Source organism: Chenopodium album, chromosome 3 (assembly GCF_948465745.1).
Source record: "Chenopodium album chromosome 3, dcCheAlbu1.1, whole genome shotgun sequence".
Lineage (NCBI taxonomy): Eukaryota > Viridiplantae > Streptophyta > Magnoliopsida > Caryophyllales > Amaranthaceae > Chenopodium > Chenopodium album.
The window spans coordinates 63814839-63836013 of NC_137836.1; positions in this window are offsets into that span (position 1 = coordinate 63814839).

Here is a 21175-nt window from a genome sequence, read left to right on the forward strand (position 1 = left end):
AAGTTGGGTGATGCCAATAATCATTATCTCTTCTCTATAATGAAGCAAAGGCATTCAAGAAACAAAAATTGACTTTATTTTTAATGAGCAGGATGAGTTATAGATCTTGAGCAAGTAGCTGGTGAGATCAGTAAGTTCTAAAAAAAGTTTGTTGGGTCAAAGAGCTACTTGGCTTCCTGCTATAGATATGACTACTATGAGGAGAGGGGAACATTTGAGTGTTTACTCACAACAATTTCTTCTCTCTCCTATTACTCATGATGAGATTGACGCTACATTAAAGAATATTGATGATTCTAAAGCTCCTGGAATTGATGGGTTCACTTTTTTTTATTATTTTTTTATTTTTTAAAGAAAGTGTGGCATGATATTAAGCATGACATATATTCAGGTATTCAGGAGTTCATTGACACTGATAATATGCAAAAATAGTGGAAATGCACCACTATCACCCTGGTCCCTAAAATTACTAACTCTTCCTATGTCAAAGAGTTTAGACTAATTTCATGCTGCACTGTAATTTACAAGCTGGTTTCTAAAATCATTACAGCTAGGCTTGCTAAGGTGATAGGGGAGGTTATGGATGGTGCTCAAGCCAGGTTTAATCCTAGTAAACATATTGGGGATAACATTTTGTTGGCTACTGAGTTTATTAAGGGATATTCTCATAAGTTCATTACTCCAAGGTGTATATGTAACACCCCAATAATTATTTGTAGAATCATGAATTGATGAAATTACCTCAAATAAAACCCAAAATTAAAACTTTAACAAACCTAAAAATTAGTTTTAATCATAAATATATAATTTTAACATAAGTTAAACATAGTATAATCAAATAACATTGTAAGCAACACGTTTTTGAACCTTAAATCCATAAAAATCAAGTTTTAAACCCTTATTTTCTTAATTACACCAGTCTGAAATTTTATTCAATAATTTAAACATAATAAAGATCATAAACTTGTAATCTTTTGTTTCAAATAAACACCATCAACTCATAATAATAGCAAATCACATCCAAAAATATAAAAATTAGGACTTGTGAATAGCATAAATAAAAGAAGGGGGAAGAGAGAAGGAGGTAGGGGTGAACATGGTCTGGTTTGATGCGGTTTGAATGCAAACCAAACCAAACCGCAAAATACGGTTTGGTTTGTGTTGAGATGACATTTTTTCTTATAATAAAGTTTAAATAATTAGCCCAACGGATTAAATTGTATTACAAATTTACAATAAAAAATAACAATTTTTTTAAATTTTTTTTTAATATATAATAATTTTTTTTTATTTATTTAAAAATTATAATATGGTTTGATTTGGTTTATAAATTTTAAAAAACCAAACCAAACCGTAAATCGTATTTACAAAAAATTCGAAGCTAAACCTTATTTTTATAAACCGTAAACCAAACCAAACCGCTAAAATACGATTTGGTCTGGTTTGGTTACGGTTCAGACCAAATTGTGTACAACCCTAGGAGGAGGCAAACAGTGGCTGGCGACGTGTGTTGGTCGGGCGTCGTGGTAGCAGGTGGTCGCCAAAGGTGGGGTGCGTCGACAGTAGGTTTTTTTTTTTTTTTTTTTTTTTTTTTTTTTTTTTTTTTATGCGTGAAATAGGATGAAGAGGCAAGGTAGTAGTATTTGTGAGGGAGTGGGATTTACGTGAGATTGGAAGGGGAAGAAGCTTGTGGGTTTATAAAGATTAAAGGATATGGGCTTAGTGCATAAGCTCTTTTCCTTTTTTTTTTTTTTTTTGAAGGGGGGAGATTAAAATTCATTAATAATAAGTCATACGACACTTACATAAGAGATCGTAATCGAACAATACAGAGACAACAGAACCAATTACAAGTTCGAAATAAAGGAAACTACAATTGCACGCGCAAAATGACATTCTTAAATACCCTTGGCTCATATAACGCTGTCCTATGCAGCCTCTTGCAAGGGGGTCTGGCAATATGTTGCAGTTTCTGACGTGAACCTTCATTGACTCAGAATCCCGTACTCCTCGACCAGAAATCAGACTTGGTACCATACACTTCGCCATTGACAATACAATCTCTAATTCAAACACGGACCCCAGCTTGGAAGCGTAACCCTTTAGCATAAACCGACAGAAGATCAAACCAAAGCCCCAAAGCCAAAACACCCGGTTCAAATCATGCACCAGAAGATCGGCACACCGATCTGCACACCCCATAGCACACAAACGCACCACACAAAAAGCAAAAATAACAAACCCTAAAGAACAACACACACAACGACTAAAATAAGAAAAAGACGGAAAATTAAAAACGAGACCTACAAACGAAACCCTAGCAAAAGACCCCGCAACCAATCCTAGAACCACCATCCAAGCACCGTGGTTCACCAACCCGACCCACAAACCACCGTACAAGGAAGCCCGACCCGCAGGAACCCGCCCGAGAAGCCCAAACCCCACACAACCTTGAACCGCGACAACGACATCTGGAAACACCAGACTGAGACCGGCCCTACGTGAGGGACTCAGAGGAAACACCCTCCCCGTTCTCCTGCAACACGTCGCGACGACGACGGCCATGGCGGTGGAGCAGAGACACGGCGGGGAAGCGGGGAAAAAGAACGGTGGCAAGCCGGCAACAAGGCCGGTGAGGGATAGCGGCGGCCGGAAAGTGAAAGCGGCGCCAAAAGCTAGGACGACCGGACAAAAAACCAAAGCAAAAAAAGAAAAAGACACCTCTAGGAGGTAGATCGGAGGCTCGCCGACATAATGGCATGGGCGGTGAGCCTCACACCCGCCGGCGAGCCTCATGGTCGGAGCGAAGAAGAGAAGACGATTGGGGGTTTTTTGGGGGGAGAGAGAGAGAGAGAGAGCGTTTTTCAAAGCGAATTTGATTTCAAATAATTTTGCATAAGCTCTTTTCCTAATCCTAATAGGATTAAGATTTTTATTTTGGGCCACATTATGTTGGTTTAGGTGAAGATAGACTATATTCACTCAAAATTGGGCTAATATTATTATAACACTATTGTCAAACTATGGTTAGTAGATAGGAAAATGATTTTAATTTAAACTAGAGCTTATTTATTTAATAGATTTTACTAATAGTTTATGTAATAAAAATAGAAATAAATATTCGTATACATTAAAAAATATAACTATCATTTACTTTAAAATATGGGGGATTACAATCTACCCCTCTTAAAAGAAGTTTCGTCTTCGAAACTTAACCCTAAATCCATAATTTCTAAAAATTATTCAAAAACTTTTTGTTTTGTATTGCTGTAAATTGCTTGTTTCTCAACATGTATACTCAACAAACCGTACTTATACTCAATAAACTCTTACTCGGCCAAAGTTTACATACTTTAATAGCATGCAAACACAATACTATTATGCAATAAGGAGGAAAATCATACAAAATTAAGTAATAAATAGCATGAATTAGGTAAAAAGCGCGAAATTATTCGCATTCTACCCCTCTTAAAGAAAAAATAATATCACCAAACATTTCATTATAATTTCGTTGGATAGTTCTCATCTCAATCATCTTCCTATCCTATACGAAACACTCGTATTTTAACTCACATACTCACACTTTAATACTTATTAACAAGCTCATCAAGTTCTCTTCTAATTTCCCAACAAAGCGTACTATAGACACCTAATTCCTAGCTCATTTCCCTACACGATAACTTGTTTTCCTCTTTTCGTGCCTTTAAACATAAATTCATTCATTTTGTGTCATAAAAACGTTTAGACCAGTTTATTTTGGTCCATAATATGATTCCAATGATTGAATAGTTGATGGGGTTTGAAAAGAGCTTTCCAACGATATATTATAAACCCAAATCCGAGTTATAACGAATAAGTTATGGCCAAAATACTAAACCGAGCCCAAACCGAACCTAAGCCCATCTTACCTACGACCCAATGATCATGTGGAGGGTCCAAATTAGGATTAGTTAGAAGTTTCTATAAATTTCTAAAAGGTCTTAATTATCATTTTTGAAAAGATAAGATTAAAGAGTTTTAAATTGAATAAAACTCCTTTTTTTTTTTAATCCTATTTCTATCCGAATTGAAAGACATTCAAAGATAGACAGATATTATTTTTGTGCCTCGTAGTTTTTATCCAAATATTAGATGGTTGGATAGCTCTTGAAATAATCTTTCCAATGATATATTATAATATCAATTCCGAGCTATAACGGAAAATATATGAATGAAATATCAAACTCTATCCAAAACTAACACTGTCTCACTATTTCGGACATATATTTTATTATAAAAATTGTTTTAATCTAATTCTAATTGGTTTAAAAAGTAGAATTCAAGATCTTTCCAACGACATATTATTTATCTTATTCCGATTTCTGGATCAAAAGATATGATAAAAACCAAAACCGCAAAATCTGCTATCTATCGCAAGAGTTTATTTCGATTTGAGTTCTTATCTTTTCTTAATTCTTTGACCCTTCTTTTTCCTTATAAATAGAGGTAATATCTCCCCTTTTTCAATCATCAACAAGGTTGATCACCAAATCATTCTCTCTTCCTCTCTTTTACACCAAAAATCATTCTATTCTCTCTCTCCCATATTCTAAGCCTTAAACCTATATTCCTAATTACACCATTCTTTCCTTAAGTACTCCAAAGAGTCCATACTTAATCCGAGGTTCCGTCCCTAAACCAAGGCGTGAAAGGTATAAATAACTGAGGGTTTGGACCAAATCAAATCTACATTTATTTAATTTAATTTAATTTCAATTTGATTTATTATTTATTGAAGTTACTAATAATTTATTCATGATGTAGCAATTTTAAGGAACGTGCGGAATGAATCACCTTTCACTATAAGAATCGAGTAGAGACCAATACGGGCTAATGTGACTCCATGACTCACTTTGTACCATCATCCCCGATCCTCCTTTCGTGGTTCCGAACCATATGGAGTTAGTAATCTCATGGATTATGAATGGGGTGTAACCTTCACGGGTCAATCGTTGTTGCCTTCGTTGTCCCTTAATCGTGGTTGCCTTAAATGATCCGTGAACGGTTTACAAGTTCCTTAAAAACTTGTTGGCGGCTCTCTACTTTGCTTTGTCCCTAATCGTTGTCCCTAATCGTATATGTCAATTCCCACTTCCTATGAGTGCCAAACATATTCACCACATGCTTTAACGTAGGCGCACTTCAAACGACGCCTACAATTTGGCGACTCCACTTGGGAGGATTCTTGGTTATTTATCGATTTGAGGATCGGTATTTAATTGAGATGAGTGGATGAGACTTGAAAGATTCTTGAATTGTATTCCTGCGATTTAATTGGCATTGTCACATATGCATTTTAGATTACCTATTTGCTACAATAGTACGTGTTTTGCGTATGTGGCTATCCCGGGGGATTTAAGCTCTATCAACCCAAAAACGCTCATGGCAATAAGGGTTCATCCAAGTTTTTAAATCCACCCAAACCATGGAGTCGAGTTCAATTTCATCACGAACTCGCGGAGCCGTCCATTGGCATACACCCTCAAGGGAGGCTGCCTTGCTAACGCGTCCAAACTCTTAACCATGGTTCCCTTTGACACCCAAATAAGCTTGACCATAGTCGAACATAGAACTTGACTTTAGGTTGCGAAATTCATTGTATCATGCGTGACAATGTGCTTATATGTGCATTTTTTTTGAATTTTTATTTATTAAATTTTTTCTCTTATTAAACCTTTTTTTTTATTAGAGTCGAGTCATAGATTTTTTTTTTTTAGAATTTTTGAGTCATCCGGAGTTTTATTCTCGTATCCTGTACAAGAGTCAACTTGTTTTGGTCATATTCGGAGTTCTAGAAAAAGTTACGTGTCGTGCAACCTATGGATCTGTAGCCCCGAGTTTTAAATTTCATTTGGAATTGGTTTCGTCCCAATCAGGGTCACAGACCAAAAGTTATAACCGATATACTACAGCCTATCCAGTTTAGGTGCCTTTTTTGTGTCAACCTTCTTCTTCTTCTTCTTTCTTTTTTTTTTTTATTTTATTTTATTTTATTTTTATCTTTTTGTGTCAAGCTAGTCTTAGCCAAGTCCTTTATACTGTGTCAACTTGTACAACATAGGATTATAGATTTTTATTTTTATTTATTTTTACCCATGAGTCATAACTCTTCTAGAATTCTAGTCCTCTTCCTAGTTTCTTGTGATCAATTTTTGTGCTAACCTTAACATGTGTTCTTTGTCTTTGATTGTGGTTGATCTTATTTATGACTAAAGATTGTCAATGGACCATTTTCACCTAGTAAATAGCATAAAAATTAAAATTGGACAAAATTAATCAAGTTAGTTTGTCTTTTAGTCTTCCGTGCTATTTGGTCATTGGGCCCTTTGTTTTTCACAACGTCCTCATGTCTAGCCATGCGATCATACCACGAGTCTTAGTAAACTCACCTAATCTCACATGTTGAGTCATTGCACACACTTTGTCTTCGAGTAATGCACTATATTTTTTATGATATATACTAGGACCATGCATGCGTCGTTTTCCTTCGTAATAGGAATGAGTGGAGTATTTCCCATCAGTTTTCAAAATTGTTTTATACACTCCTCCTTTTCAATCCGAGTATTGAATGAATGCATTAAGTGAGTTCATCCTTACACAATACTTGAGTCTAAAATCACTAGGCAATAGTTGGAAGAATAAGGGGAATGTCACTCCTTCCTTTTTTCCTTCCAATCAAAGCATCAACAACAAGAAACTTTTTTCCTCAGCAAATGGCAAGAAGTAACTCATAAACAGCCATGAAGACAAAGCACGATGCTTCCTTATTTCCTTCCAATCAAAGCATCAACAACAACAAACTTTTTCCTCACTAGGCGGCAAGAAGTAACTCATAAACAACCATGAAGACAAAGCACGATGCAAGCTTCTCACCAAGATTTCATGTTTTCTTCTTCTTTTGTTCAAACCCTCCCCCCTAAAAAGTCTAGCATAGGTTCTCCTTATCCATGTGTCACATTTCTTAACTGCTTCATAAATGAGCAATTCTTTCTTACATTCGATCATGTGATTAGCACAAAAAAAAAAATTAAAAAAAAAATAAAAAAATAAAAACTATTACTGAACTAAACACAAGTTACACCAATGACTTGAGGCACCTTTGCACCCCTGTCATTTCCCTTAAACCATTTTCAATCACATATCCATTTCTTCATCAACTACTTTGAGCCTCGTCTAACGGTTGGCCTCATTTATTCAACCCACATTCACCTAACCCTGGGATGGGAAGGTGTGCAAATTGTGTAACATTCAGAAAGCAAGTTCAAATAAAAAAAAAGAATCAGAAAAAAAAAGCAGAAAAGTAACAATAAAACCATGTCTAAAGGCAAGTGTCCAATGTCTTTGATATGAATACGTCTCAAATTGCGTCTCTCATCGAGTGCTTGATACTGTTCCTGAGAAACATGAATGCTAAGTGAGTGGTGGCGCATGATCTGAGATTGCCCACATTGATTCAAAAGAATAAAAAAAAATCAAAGTAAAAAAAAATGTTGAAAATAAACTTGCAAATTTCAAATTCACAATTACACATCTTGGGGGTTCTCTCAGGTCATGAGTCTTGTACCCTTTTCTTCTTTAAACCATCAACTTAACCATATTACAACCCTTGAAAGGAGGTGTACATACACTTGTGCAAAGTTCGGCTAGAGCTACGTTCGGCCTGATTCCTAATGGATATGTAGGCAACCTCACATCGAGGTGCGGCCACATTCATATGCACATTCATATCCATATCCATGCATGATCAAGTAAAAGAATATCCAATGCTTACCCATACTCATTTAAATCTAGATTTGGGGGCTTGAACCCACGTCACAATAGCTTACCCAACCTTCTCACATTTCTTTCCATCACCATAACCCTTGCAGCCAACCTTAGTATCACATTCACACAGTTCACTCACACATCCATATCCATATCATCCTTCCCTTTAATAACCCTTTATCATGAAATCTTGTTTCAACACTGTGCATGTTTCATCATCTTTCAATACAACATTCAATAGAAGAAACATTGTATACTTGCTTAGCTTCCTGACTTGAGCAATGTTCATTGTTTCACGCATCGCATAATGTGATGAGCAACATTTATATATCAATGATTTTTTAATCATACAAAGCATATCGTGCTTAGCTCCTTGACCTAAGCAACTTTCATTAAGCAATACTCAACAAATCACTTCATCTATATACGTGCTTAGCTTCCTGACCTAAGTGACGTTAAAGATCGTTTCTTTACACCATATATGATGCTTAACTCCATGACCTAATTTCATTCATCTATCGTGTCACATGTTGTAATTGTCCTTAGCCTCCTGGCCTAAAAACATGCATCATGCATACATTATTTTCAAGACAAGCAATTTAATATATGCGATTCATTTTGTCTTGCTCAACGAGGAAGCTCAAAACTTCTTTCCTTTTTCATGTCTTTTCTTTTGGGGAAATTAAAAAAAAATTTCAAAATTTTCTCATCGAGGAAAGTTCAAAAACAAAACTTTTTTTTATGTTTTTTTTTTTCGGGAGAAAGTCGGTACCCTCCACTCATGACAAAAATGACGGAAAATTATTGCTTTTGCATCTTCGTTTGCTTGTGTCTGCACACACACTTAAATCATACATATGCACACACACTCACAATTCATACACATGTCATGTCATGTCAAGTCAAAATTGGTCAAGTCAATCACAGTCTATACGAGTCCCTTGGAAAATTTTATTTTGCAGGTCTCAATTAGAGTCCACGTCCGGGGACAAGCGGACCATCTACAGCCCACGTTCGGGGACAAGCGGACCATCTACAGCCCACGTTCAGGGGAAAGCGAACCATCTACAGCCCACGTCCGGGGACAAGCGGACCATTTACAGCCCGCGTTCGAGGACAAACGGACCGTCTACAGCCTGCATCCGGGGATAAGCAGACCATTTACAACCCACGTTCGGGGACAAGTGAACCACCTATAGCCCACGTTCAGGGACAAGCGAACTATCTACAACCCACATTCGGGGACAAGCGAACCAACTACAGCCCACGTTCGGGGACAATCAAACCACCATCATTTCATGGTGCAAGGTTCTCGATACACAGAGACTTGCAATCTCATCATCAGACAAATCTTTCCTCAAGCATGAAAAGTGTCATCTTGTGGATTTCTTCAAGCATAGAAACCTGCCAAAATCATCTGTCGACTTTCCTCAAGCATGGAAAGTATTATCTGGTGGACTTTTTCAAGCATAGAAAGCTGCCAAAATCATCTGCTAACTTTCCTCATGCATGGAAAGTATCTTGACAAAAACGTCATCCGGTGGATTCCTTCAAGCATAGGAAGCTACCAAACTCATTTGTCACCGATACACTAGTGTTAGATACGCATTCTATCCCTTTACTCTTTTATCTGTGTAATTAACATTTTTCTGCAGGTATCGGCGTATACAGAGTGATTTAGGATCACAGAACGTCTTAATCATTCTCCGTCCCTATCGACTACTTTGACTATCTTTTTCGAAACTTACGTTTCTACAAACACAGTCAAAGTGGGGGCTTTGTAGACACCTAAAAATGTCTCCCCAAAACCAAACTCGATGATGAACAACCTTTCACCGCCATTATTGGTTGAGTTGAGTATTTAATATTGGAGTGCTTACATACATGTTTCCATTCAATACATTTCATAAACCAACCCAATTCCTAGCTCATTTCCCTACACCATAACTTGTTTTCCTCTTTTCGTGCCTTTAAACCTAAAATCATTCATTTTGTGTCATAAAAACGTTTAGACCAATTTATTTTGGTCCATAATATGAGTCCAATGATTGAATATTTGGATGGGGTTTGAAAAGAGCTTTCCAACGATATATTATAAACCCAAATCCGAGTTATAACAAATAAGCTAGTTATGGTCAAAATACTAAACCGAGCCCAAACCGAACCTAAGCCCATCTTACCTACAACCCAATGATCATGTGGAGGGTCCAAATTATTTAATCCCATTCCTAAATCAATTAGGATTAATTAGAAGTTTATATAAATTTCTAAAAGGTCTTAATTATCATTTTTGAAAAGATAAGATTAAAGAGTTTTAAATTGAGTAAAACTCCTTTTTTTTATTTAATCCTATTTCTATCCGAATTGAAAGACATTCAAAGATAGACAGATATTATTTTTGTGCCTCATAGTTTTTATCCAAATATTATATGGTTGGATAGCTCTTGAAATAATATTTCCAATGATACATTATAATATCAATTCCGAGCTATAACGGAAAAGATATGAATGAAATATCAAACTCTATCCAAAACTAACACTGTCTCACTATATTGGCCATATATTCTATTATAAAAAATATTTTAATCTGATTCTAATTGGGTTATAAAGTTGAATTCAAGATCTTTCCAAAGACATATTATTTATCTTATTCCGATTTCTGGATCAAAAGGTCTGATAAAAACAAAAACCGCAAAATCTGCTATCTATCGCAAGAGTTTATTTCAATTTGAATTCTTATATTTTCTTGATTCTTCGACCCTTCTTTTTCTTTATAAATAGAGGTCATATCTCCCCTTTTTCAATCATCAACAAGGTTGATCACCAAATCATTCTCTCTTCCTCTCTTTTACACAAAAAATCATTCTATTCTCTCTCTCCCATATTCTAAGCCTTAAACCTATATTATTCCTAATTACACCATTCTTTCCTTAAGTACTCCAAGGAGTCCATACTTAATCTGAGGTTCCGTCCTTAAACCAAGGCGTGAAAGGTATAAATAACTGAGGGTTTGGACCAAATCAAATCTACATTTATTTAATTTAATTTAATTTCAATTTGATTTATTGTTTATTGAATTGAAGTTTCTAACAATTTATTCATGATATAGCAATTTTAAGGAACGCGCGGAATGAATCACTTTTCACTATAAGAATCGAGTAGAGACCAATACGGGCTAATGTGACTCCATGACTCACTTTGTACTATAATCCCCGATCCTCCTTTCGTGGTTCCGAACCATATGGAGTTAGTAATCTCATGGATTATGAATGGGGTGTAACTTTCACGGGTCAATCGTTGTTGCCTTTGTTGTCCCTTAATCGTGGTTGCCTTAAATGATCCGTGAACGGTTTACAAGTTCCTTAAAAACTTGTTGGCGGCTCCCTACTTTGCTTTGTCCCTAATCGTTGTCCCTAATCGTATATGTCAATTCCCACTTCCTATGAGTGCCAAACATATTCACCACATGCTTTAACGTAGGCGCACTTCGAACGATGCCTACACTTACTTAATTCCTTCATTAGCTTATTCTCAAAAAAATCTCAAGTAAAACTTTTTACTAAACACTTATTCCAAGTAATAATAACCTTTCAAAAAACAAGAGAGTCATAAACCAATTCTCAATTCAATATTTCATCATCACCACATGTATTCTACAAGTAAAATAAACTCTGATTGGTGTGCAAGGTTTAAAGGAAAGTCTAATAAAAAAAAAAGAATTATCCTCCCTAAAAAGCCATGCATTAAATAAATAACAACATTCAATAAACATATATTAGTAGTCACATAAATATAAGCTTCACATAATGATCACACAAACCTATCACAGTGCACAATTCATCACTATATATTATTCTATATTGTATGTCCTTAAACATGATACTAGGTGGCAACTACAACCAAATGTGCACGATTGTATAACACATACAAAATTTAAATACCTTGCATAAACAATTCATTCAAAAAATAAACAACACAAAAAGAATTAAATGCAATCCACACAGAAAGAAATCATCTTTCGTATATGCCCATCCTAAGACTACCCAAAACTCACCGATAAAATAAAATATATACTCAAGTTCAAAGAATAAAATAAATACCAAAATTCATTTCATTTTATAAATAATTATTAACACAGTCATTTATTAAAAAAAAATTATACATATATTTTATTTTAAAATTCCAAATGAATTTATTTAAAATAAAATAATATTCCAAATTTAAAATTTCATTTTAAATCAAAAAATTAAATCCAAAATCATAACACTTACGCATTAGGCGCCTACAAAAAAAAACATTAAATTGTCTTCAGTGGTAATTAAAATAGATCTAATATCTAAGATACCACTTTGTAACACCCTAATAATTATTTGTAGAAATTGGAATCATGAATTAATGAAATTACCTCGAATAAAACCCAAAATTAAAACTTTAACAAATCTGAAAATTAGTTTTAATCATAAAAAATATAATTTTAACATAAGTTAAACATAGTTAATCAAATAACTTAAGCAACACGTTTTTTAACCTTAAATCCATAAAAATCAAGTAGTTTTAAACCCTTATTTTCTTAATTGCACCAATCTGAAATTTTATTCAATAATTTAAGCATAATAAAGATCATAAATTTGTAATCTTTTGTTTCCAAATAAACACCATCAACTCGTAATAATAAAAAACCAAATCCAAAAATATAAAATTTAGGACTTGAGAGTAGCATAAATAAAAGAAGGGGGAAGAGAGAAGGAGGCAAACATTTGCTGGTGGTTGGCGGCGTGGCACAGGTGATCGCCGGAGGTGGGGTGCATCGGCAGCAGGGTGTTTTTTTTTTTTTTAATGCGTGAAATAGGATGAAGAGGCAAGGCAGCTGTAGTATTTGTGAGGGAGTGGGATTTACATGAGATTGGAGGGGGAAGAAGCTCGTGGGTTTATAAAGACTAAAGGATATAGGCTTAGTGCATAAGCTCTTTTCCTAATCCTAATAGGATTAAGATTTTTTTATTTTGGGCCACATTATGTTGGGTTAGGTGAAGATAGACTCTATTCACTCAAAATTGGGTTAATATTATGATTACATTATTGTCAAATTATGGTTAGTAGATAGGAAAATGATTTTAATTTAAAATAGAGCTTATTCTTTTAATAGAGTTCCAATAAATTCTACATAAAATAGTTTATATAATAAAAATCGAAATAAATACCCCTATATATTAAAAAATATATATATAACTATAACTTACCTTAAAATACGGGGGATTACAATATGCTTAAGGTGGACTTGAAGAAGGTTATGACTCCTTGGAGTGGAGTTACTTGAGCTCTGTCACGGCAGAACTGGGGTTCCCTTTGAGATTTATTAATTAGGTACTGGGATGTGTTACTTCTTTCTCTTACTCTATTTTGCTGAATGAATTCCCTATTGCTCCTTTTAATGTTAAAAAAGGGTTAAGACAAGGTGATCCTATGTCTCCCTTCTTGTTTGCTATTGGGATGAAGTATTTAACAAGATGTTTGCATGAGTTAAGCTTCAATCCGAATTTCAACAACCACCCTAGATGTGAGAAGCTTTTTTTTACTCATATGATGTTTGTAGATGATTTGTTGATGTTTTCTAGGGCTGATAGAGAATCTATACAACTTTTATTCCAAGCTTTTCAGAAGTTCTCAAGGCGGGCTTCTGGGTTGTTTGCAAATCTGGACAAAAGTGAAGTGTACTTTGGGGGGTATTTGCGAGGCTGATCAGCAGGATTAGAGGATGGTTCTTGGGGTATCTCAAGGAACTATTTAATTTAGGTACCTGAGGTACCTTTATCTTCAAAGCAGTAAACTATTAATCAATGCACACCTCTGATTGAGAGAGTTACTTCTAAGATTAATAGCCGGTCTGCTAGAAATTTATCTTATGCAGGAAGGGTACAGTTGATTAAAGAGGGCTTGTTTGGTGTACAAACATACTAGGCTCAAATTTTTGTCTTGCCTAAGAAAACATTAAAAGAAATTGAAGCTAGGTTTAGAGCTTTTCTTTGGAATGGAAGTTTTGGCCTTTCTAGGAAAGCTTTAGTGGCTTGAGATACAGTTTACTTACCCAAGGTTAGGGAAGGATGAAATGTTCTCTCATTGCCTGAGTGAAACAAGGTTGTTGTAACCAAATCGTTGTGGGATCTGGCTTATAAAGCTGATAATCTTTGGGTCAAATGGGTACATGTGTATCATTTCAAAGACAGAGATTGCTGGGTTTTGCTGTCCCTAAGAAGTGTTCCTGGGTATTAAAGTAAATTTTGCAATGTAAAGAGTTGGTGGATAGAGTATGAGGTAGGTTAGGGTGCCATTACTCAAGGTAGTTAAATGAAAATCAAGAAGTTGTATACCTTGCTTAGACCTCAGAGAGAAAAAGTAGGATGGAGAAGGCTGATGTGCAATAACAAAGCTACTCCTAAAATCCTATTTATCCTATGGTTAGTCTTGTGGAATATGCTTGTTACCAATGCAAAGATAGGTTACTCTCTGGGCAAATACCATGTGGTCCTCTTTGCTTGTTGTGTTTAGAGAACCATGAGAATGTTCAACACTTATTTTTTAACTGTGATTCCTCACATAGTGTTTAGAGTGCAATCCTGTAGGTTTTTAAATGCAACAGACAGATCTTGCATTTTAATGCTGAAGTGCAATGGATTAAGCAAAAATGCAGGAATAACAGCACCACATGAAGACTAATGCTTATGGATTTTGCTGAAAATGTTTACATCATATGGATTTAGAGAAACTCACTGACGTTTAATGGTGTTTGTAAACCTAGTTCAATTATCGTTAGAGATGTGATGTTTAATATTGCTTGTAGATGTAATTAGGCTGATAGGAAATACTTATTTTGTAATGTTGTCTGGTTTTTGTTACAGTAGTGTTGTTTGTTTGGTCTTGGTACCCTTCCTAGAAGGTGGTTTCAGTTCCTAAGCCAGTAGGAAGTCTTTGATTGCTAAATAACCCATCCTAGAAGGTGGCTTTGTAATCTTAGGCTTGTGTTGGGATATGTTGACTTTTTAGTCTTGTGTAATATGAGGTTACTTCTTAGCTTTTGTGAGTGAAAAAAAAAAGTATGTAGATTTCTCCCTTTTATGCGAACTAAAAATTTTACCCCATCCTTTTCATATTCTTCATATTTGAGTGAGATAACATTAGTCAAATTTGAAATAACAATATGAAACAACGGCAAGTGCCAACCAATCAATATCTCATCATCTTTTTCGGTGTTTTCACCTGATTCACCCTTGAGCTGATAAAATTCAAAGCTTAATTTTGTGTGATAGCTTACAGTCCTATCTCAATTGTTGTTGCAGTTATCTCATCACTAGTCACTACTTCTCATGGATTTGCATTTGTAACTGCCTAATAAACAAGCAATTAAAAGTTACAGGTACATATTACTAATTTGATACGCTTTTCTAGGTACGTAATTTATTGCAAACCAAATAATATTATATTCTACTTAGTTATATCTATGTAAATTAAGGAAAAGCGAAAATAATGATCATGCATTTGAGTACCTTTTCATTAAAGAGAAAAGTTATACAAAAGAGTTTATCAAAAACAATTAGGTGCCACAAAATGAGGCTTTAAATGATAAAAATGATTAATAGGTTGTCATAAAAATAATTAAGTAAAATAAAAAGAATTAAGTATATATAATTTAGAAAATATATGAAAACGGAGTATGAGTAGGACTTAGGAAACCAAGGAAGTATAAACTATAAGTCATGTTTAGTTCACATCATTTTTACTTGTTTTAGCAAAAATCAAATAATCAAATCATACTGGACTAGATTAGGGTTGCAAACGATGCGAGCCGAGTCGATTTTTTACTTGTTTGAGCTAAGCTTGATAAAGATTTCAAGTGTTCGAACATGCTCGAGCTTGAACAAGCTTCATAATTTTGTGATCGAGCTTTGTTCATTAATGTTTTGCCTTGTTCGAGCTCAGCTTGAGCTTGTTCGTTTGTGATTCGAGCTCGAGCTTGAACAAGCTCTAATTTGAACGAACTAAAACGTGAACAAGCTCAATCAAGCTAATGTTAATCAACTTTGAAAAATTATAAGTATACTCTAATCAGAAAACTTGTTTGATGATATTCATCATAACAACTAACAAGATATGAAGTAATTGAGTAATTGATATTATAAATGAGAAATTTGAGCAAATATAATATTCACTTTCTTTAAAATAATACTCCATATATTTTGATTTTATATGACATTATTAACATGGCTAATTGATTATACAATAATTAATTATAATTGATTTCGTTCCATATTAAAATTGTACTATTTTAAGAATAATTTAAGCAGTGAAATTAATTGTTTTGAGCTTGAACGAGTTATAAATGAGCATATGAACGATCATATGTACGAGTTATTAACAAGCCATGAACGAGTATTTGTGAACATTAACGAGCCAAGCACAAAGTTGTCCCAGTGAACGAGCCTCAAATTTATGTTCGGACTCATTCAATACTTAATAAACAAGCTTTGACCGAGCTTGTTCGCGAGTTGTTTACAAACGTATCAGCTCATTTGCAGCCCTAGACCATATCATACCAGATTAACTCAAATAAACAAAAATAAGGTGAACTAAATAAGCCCTAAATTTCTTTTTAAAAAAAATCCCTAACTAAGATAATATTATATACAACCTTAATGCATCGTATAATACAGAGTTAAATGTAAACATATTAAGGGTTGTGTAGTTCGCTTAATTTTTGCTCATCATATTTGATCTAAAATTATCTAGTGCGATTTGATTTGGTCTGATATGATCTGGTGTAGTTTGATTTGATTGCCTAATTTGACCAAAATTTGACCTTCTGTGTACAATAATATATAAAGAAAATATATATACATATCAATTAAGTTGGGTTTGTTAGCTTTGTTATAATGTGTATTTTATAAATATGTAATTTTCATAATTTTTTTTTTTAAGAAATCAAAGATATTTAGAGATAAAAAGTCACATTAAGCGATAAAGTATGTCAAAACTTATTTTTTCGATCTGATCTGATCAGAACTTATTTTTCCTAATTTGATGTAAAATAAGTAAAAAATAAGGTGAACTTAACATGGCCTAAGTATGGAGTACAAATTCTTTTTTTTTTTCTTGTTGTCCACACAATTTGAACTTACTAAAACCTTTAAAACTTTTGAATACTACTCCTTTTGTTTCAAAATAAATGCCTTAATGTACATTTTGAACTAGTCACAAACACCACTTTGACCTTATACTTGGTGTTTTTATACATTACATTGAACACAATCATATTAGGAAATTTTGTCAGATAACACCTTATAAAGCCAAATTGTTGTGAAAAAACACCTTATAAAATTTTTCTTGCTAAAACACACCTAATACCAGTTTTTTTTTTTTTTTTTTTGCGAGAATAACCTTAGGGCGGTTTTAGGGGGATTGACTTGGTTTCCCGGCGTTGACCATCACGTGAAGGTCATGTGCCGACACCCCTTCTTTCTTTTCCCCCCTTTTTTCTCCAATTACTTTCTCTCTCCTCAAAACCACCAAACCACAACCTAGCCGCCGACACCGACACTGACACCGACACCACCGCCTAGCCAACCCAACTGCTGACACCACCACCCACTAACCTAGCCGCTATCACCAGCCACTTGAAAAAATCCCTTCCTTTCTATTTTTTCCCCTTTCCCCTGTAATTAGACTTTCTCTCTCCTCTTTTATTCCTAGCAACAAACCTTCGAAATCTAACAATTGAAGGGGTAAACTCCATTTTTTGCTCAAATTGCTACAAAGAAACTTAATTAACCTAATTTTGATGTAGGTAAGCTTTTAAAATTAATGAAATTGATTATTAATTTCGTCGTTTTTTTATTTACCTTAGTTTAGGGTTTTCATTGGAGATTTGAAAGGGGGAAAAACCACTACCATCCCTCTTCTCTCTCTATTATTTTGTTTTAGGGTGTTAAGGGTTTTTGTCAAGATGTTTGAGATTGTTTATGAGATGGTTAGGGGTATTTTATGGAGATGCTTAGGGTTTTTTAGGTAGTTTTCATGGTGGGTCTAGTGGTTTTGGAAGGTGATGTATGGTGTACGTGGTGGGTTTATAATGATTTGGGTGGCTGGTGATGGTGGCTAGGTTGGTGGGTGGTGGTGTCGGCGGTTGGGTTGGCTAGGCGGTGGTGTCGATGTCGGCGGCTGGGTTGTCTAGGTTGTGGTTTGGTGGTCTTGAGAAGAGAGAGTAATTGGAGAAAAAAGGGGGGGGGGAAAGAGAGGGTGTCGGCACGTGACCTTCACGTGATGGTCAACGTCGGAAAACCGAGTCAATCCCCCTAAAACCGCCCTAAGGTGTGTTTTCGCAAAAAAATTCTGGTGTTAGGTGTGTTTTAACAAGAAAAATTTTATAAGGTGTTTTTAAATTCACAACAATTTGGTTTTAAAAGGTGTTATCTGACAAATTTTCCATCATATTAACACTAGTTTAAATCAGTTCAATATATACTTTTCATATATTTATTTTTATTATTATACTTATTGAAATTTGATAACTAAGATATAAGTAAAGTTCTATGTTGGCATATGTGCCGCGTATATTGGTGCACTTATTTTGATATAGAGGGAGTATATACATGTATTATTTATGTTCTTGTATATCAATATTATATATCATATCATTATTTAAGTGTTAAATAAGAAAAATTTTATCGGCACATAATTTGTACAAAGTGTGCATATTTTTTAAACTAATTGCATGTGTAAAAAACAAATTATTATTCATCTGAAATAAACCTGGAAAAAAAAATAAATGTGCATAAATTTATATTTTCTGCATAAATTTTTGTTATTAAGAAATAAACCTGGAAAAAAAATAGCAGGCCAAAAATCAAATTTTGCACCTTTAGCAAAAATAAAAAATAGCAGGCTAAAAATTAAAAATCAAATAAATGTGCATAAATTTATTTTTTGTGCATAAATGTATGCATATTCAGCTCAAATTACATACACATTCATCCTTTCTTCTCATTTTGAAAACCTTCTCATTGAATCTCAACCCATATACTCCATAATTATTTTATTATGAGTGTTTTAGTGATTTGCTACTATTCAAAAATCAAAATTGCAAATTGTTAGTTCTAAACCACATTCATATCAATATACTATTAAAAAAATTTCTAATAAACAAATTAAGATTATTTTTTTTTATTATTATTTACATTTTAGTTTGTACATATTAAATTGTAAACCACAATGTTTTGCATTTTACACTATTTACACGCTGTAATTTCATTAAATTTGGTGACTAAGTATTAAATTAAGTAAAAAGCTATATGAAGCCCTTAAAGTTGTATATAATAAGAAGCTAAAAGTAGAAAGAATAGACATTAAATTAACATTCATTACACCGATTTATTCGTTAATTGTCAATAAATTCTCAACTTAATATTAAAAATATGAAGTATATTAAATGCTTATATGCAGCAGGACGCTGCATATAGCAATAGCATATATGGTGGTTTTATGAAATCTGGCTCTATATATACTTTCACATAGAAACTAGTAAATTATAGGAAAAATATACTTTAATAAGCCAAACTATTGTCGATTTATCTATAATAATCCCAACTAAGGTTTATTTTTAAATAAACCTAATTTTTAGGCTAGTTTGCCTACAATACACCCAAAACCGATTACCTTTTTATTTTTAAATGCCACATGTTAGCACATGATTGACTTAATATTAAAAAAAATAATAAAAAAATAACAAAAACCATCCTAGCCACCCCCTCCTCCCTCCACCCATCGTGAAACCCACCATGAAACCCTAGGCCAACCTCCAAAACCACCGGCCACCCTAGAACCACCAGTTGACGGGCCTTCCCAACCCCTAAAACCACCATCCACCCCCAAACCACCAACCGACAGGCCTCCCAACCCCCAAAACCAACAGCCACCGACATAATAATTTCTCCTCCCACATACTTGCATCGCCAACGACAAGTCGACGACCCTCCTAATTCCCAATTCAAAACGACTAGCCACGATCCACCCCACATCCACACTTAATTGTTCTCCGCTTGGTCATTGCAATAACAGCTACAACTATAGCATTGCCAATGACGTCCACACAACAACCATCAACGATCAACCACCACAAACATCAATTCAATCTCTAATAACCGACGTAGGGGAGGTTGGGGAGTTTGGCTTGCAGATCTAGGCAAAAGGAGATAAGGAGGGAAGTTGGGGTGATTTTGCGATCGGAGCTAGGTTAAAAAGAAGGGAGGTTGGGGTGGTTTCGCAGGCGAGCTGGTGGTTTTGCGGATGGTTGGGGTTAGTTTCAGGCGATTTCAGGGGTAGGGGAAGGGAGGGGCGATTTCGAGGGTGGGGTTGTGGAAGGTCGTTGTTTTTTTAGTGGAGTGGAAGGGGAAAAGGGAGGTTTTTGGCGAGGTGGTGGCGGAATCCAGTTGGGCTAGGGGAATGGGGGTGGCTGGTAAGAAGAGGAGGGTTTTTTTTTTTCAATTTATTAATTTTTAATTTTTTTTGAACCACTTACGTGTTGCCACGTATCAAAGCAACCTGTTATATTAGGTTAATGATTATATTAGGTTAATGATCGGCTGGGTCTACTCTAGGAAAACTGAGTGCATAGTTAGGATTATTAAAAAAGAAACCTTAGTTGAAATTATTGTAGGTAAATCGGCAATAGTGGGAATTATTAAAGTGTATTTTCCCTAAATTACATACATTGGAAAGCATGAGTATAGGGAAGTATATATTTAGGACCTGTTCTCTTCAGCTTAATTTTAGTTCAGTTCAGTTCCTAATTTTCTTCTCTCATAAACAATTCAGCTCGATTTAGTAAATCAGAACATGCCCTCGGTTACCCTAAAAATGATTTAGTTACGTTTATATACAGTAGACCCTTTGTGATAATAGCTGCAAAGGGACTAACAGATTCAATACGTCCATTGCTCAATCTCTAGATCCGCTGTAGTTTAAAGAAAGGTTGATTTGAAAAAGAAAATCTTTAAAATATCGACAAACTTCATGCTTCTGAATTATGGCAAACATAACATTACATGTTGCAGTAATGCAACAAAACCTTATGATTTTCACATGTAATAATGATACCTTGATAGTTGATACTATTAAAAATTGACATGAATAGCAACAAACTAAATTTATTAAATTAATAAGTCAAATAGAATCTTCTCCAAACCACTTGGAATCTCTTCAAAATTCTTTAGTATCTAGCTAGCTTTCGGCCTTAAATTCACTTAACTTAAGCATGTTACTACTATGACAAAAAAATTAGCACTGACATTTTAAGCAAAATGGTTAGTTACTGTTAATCACTACA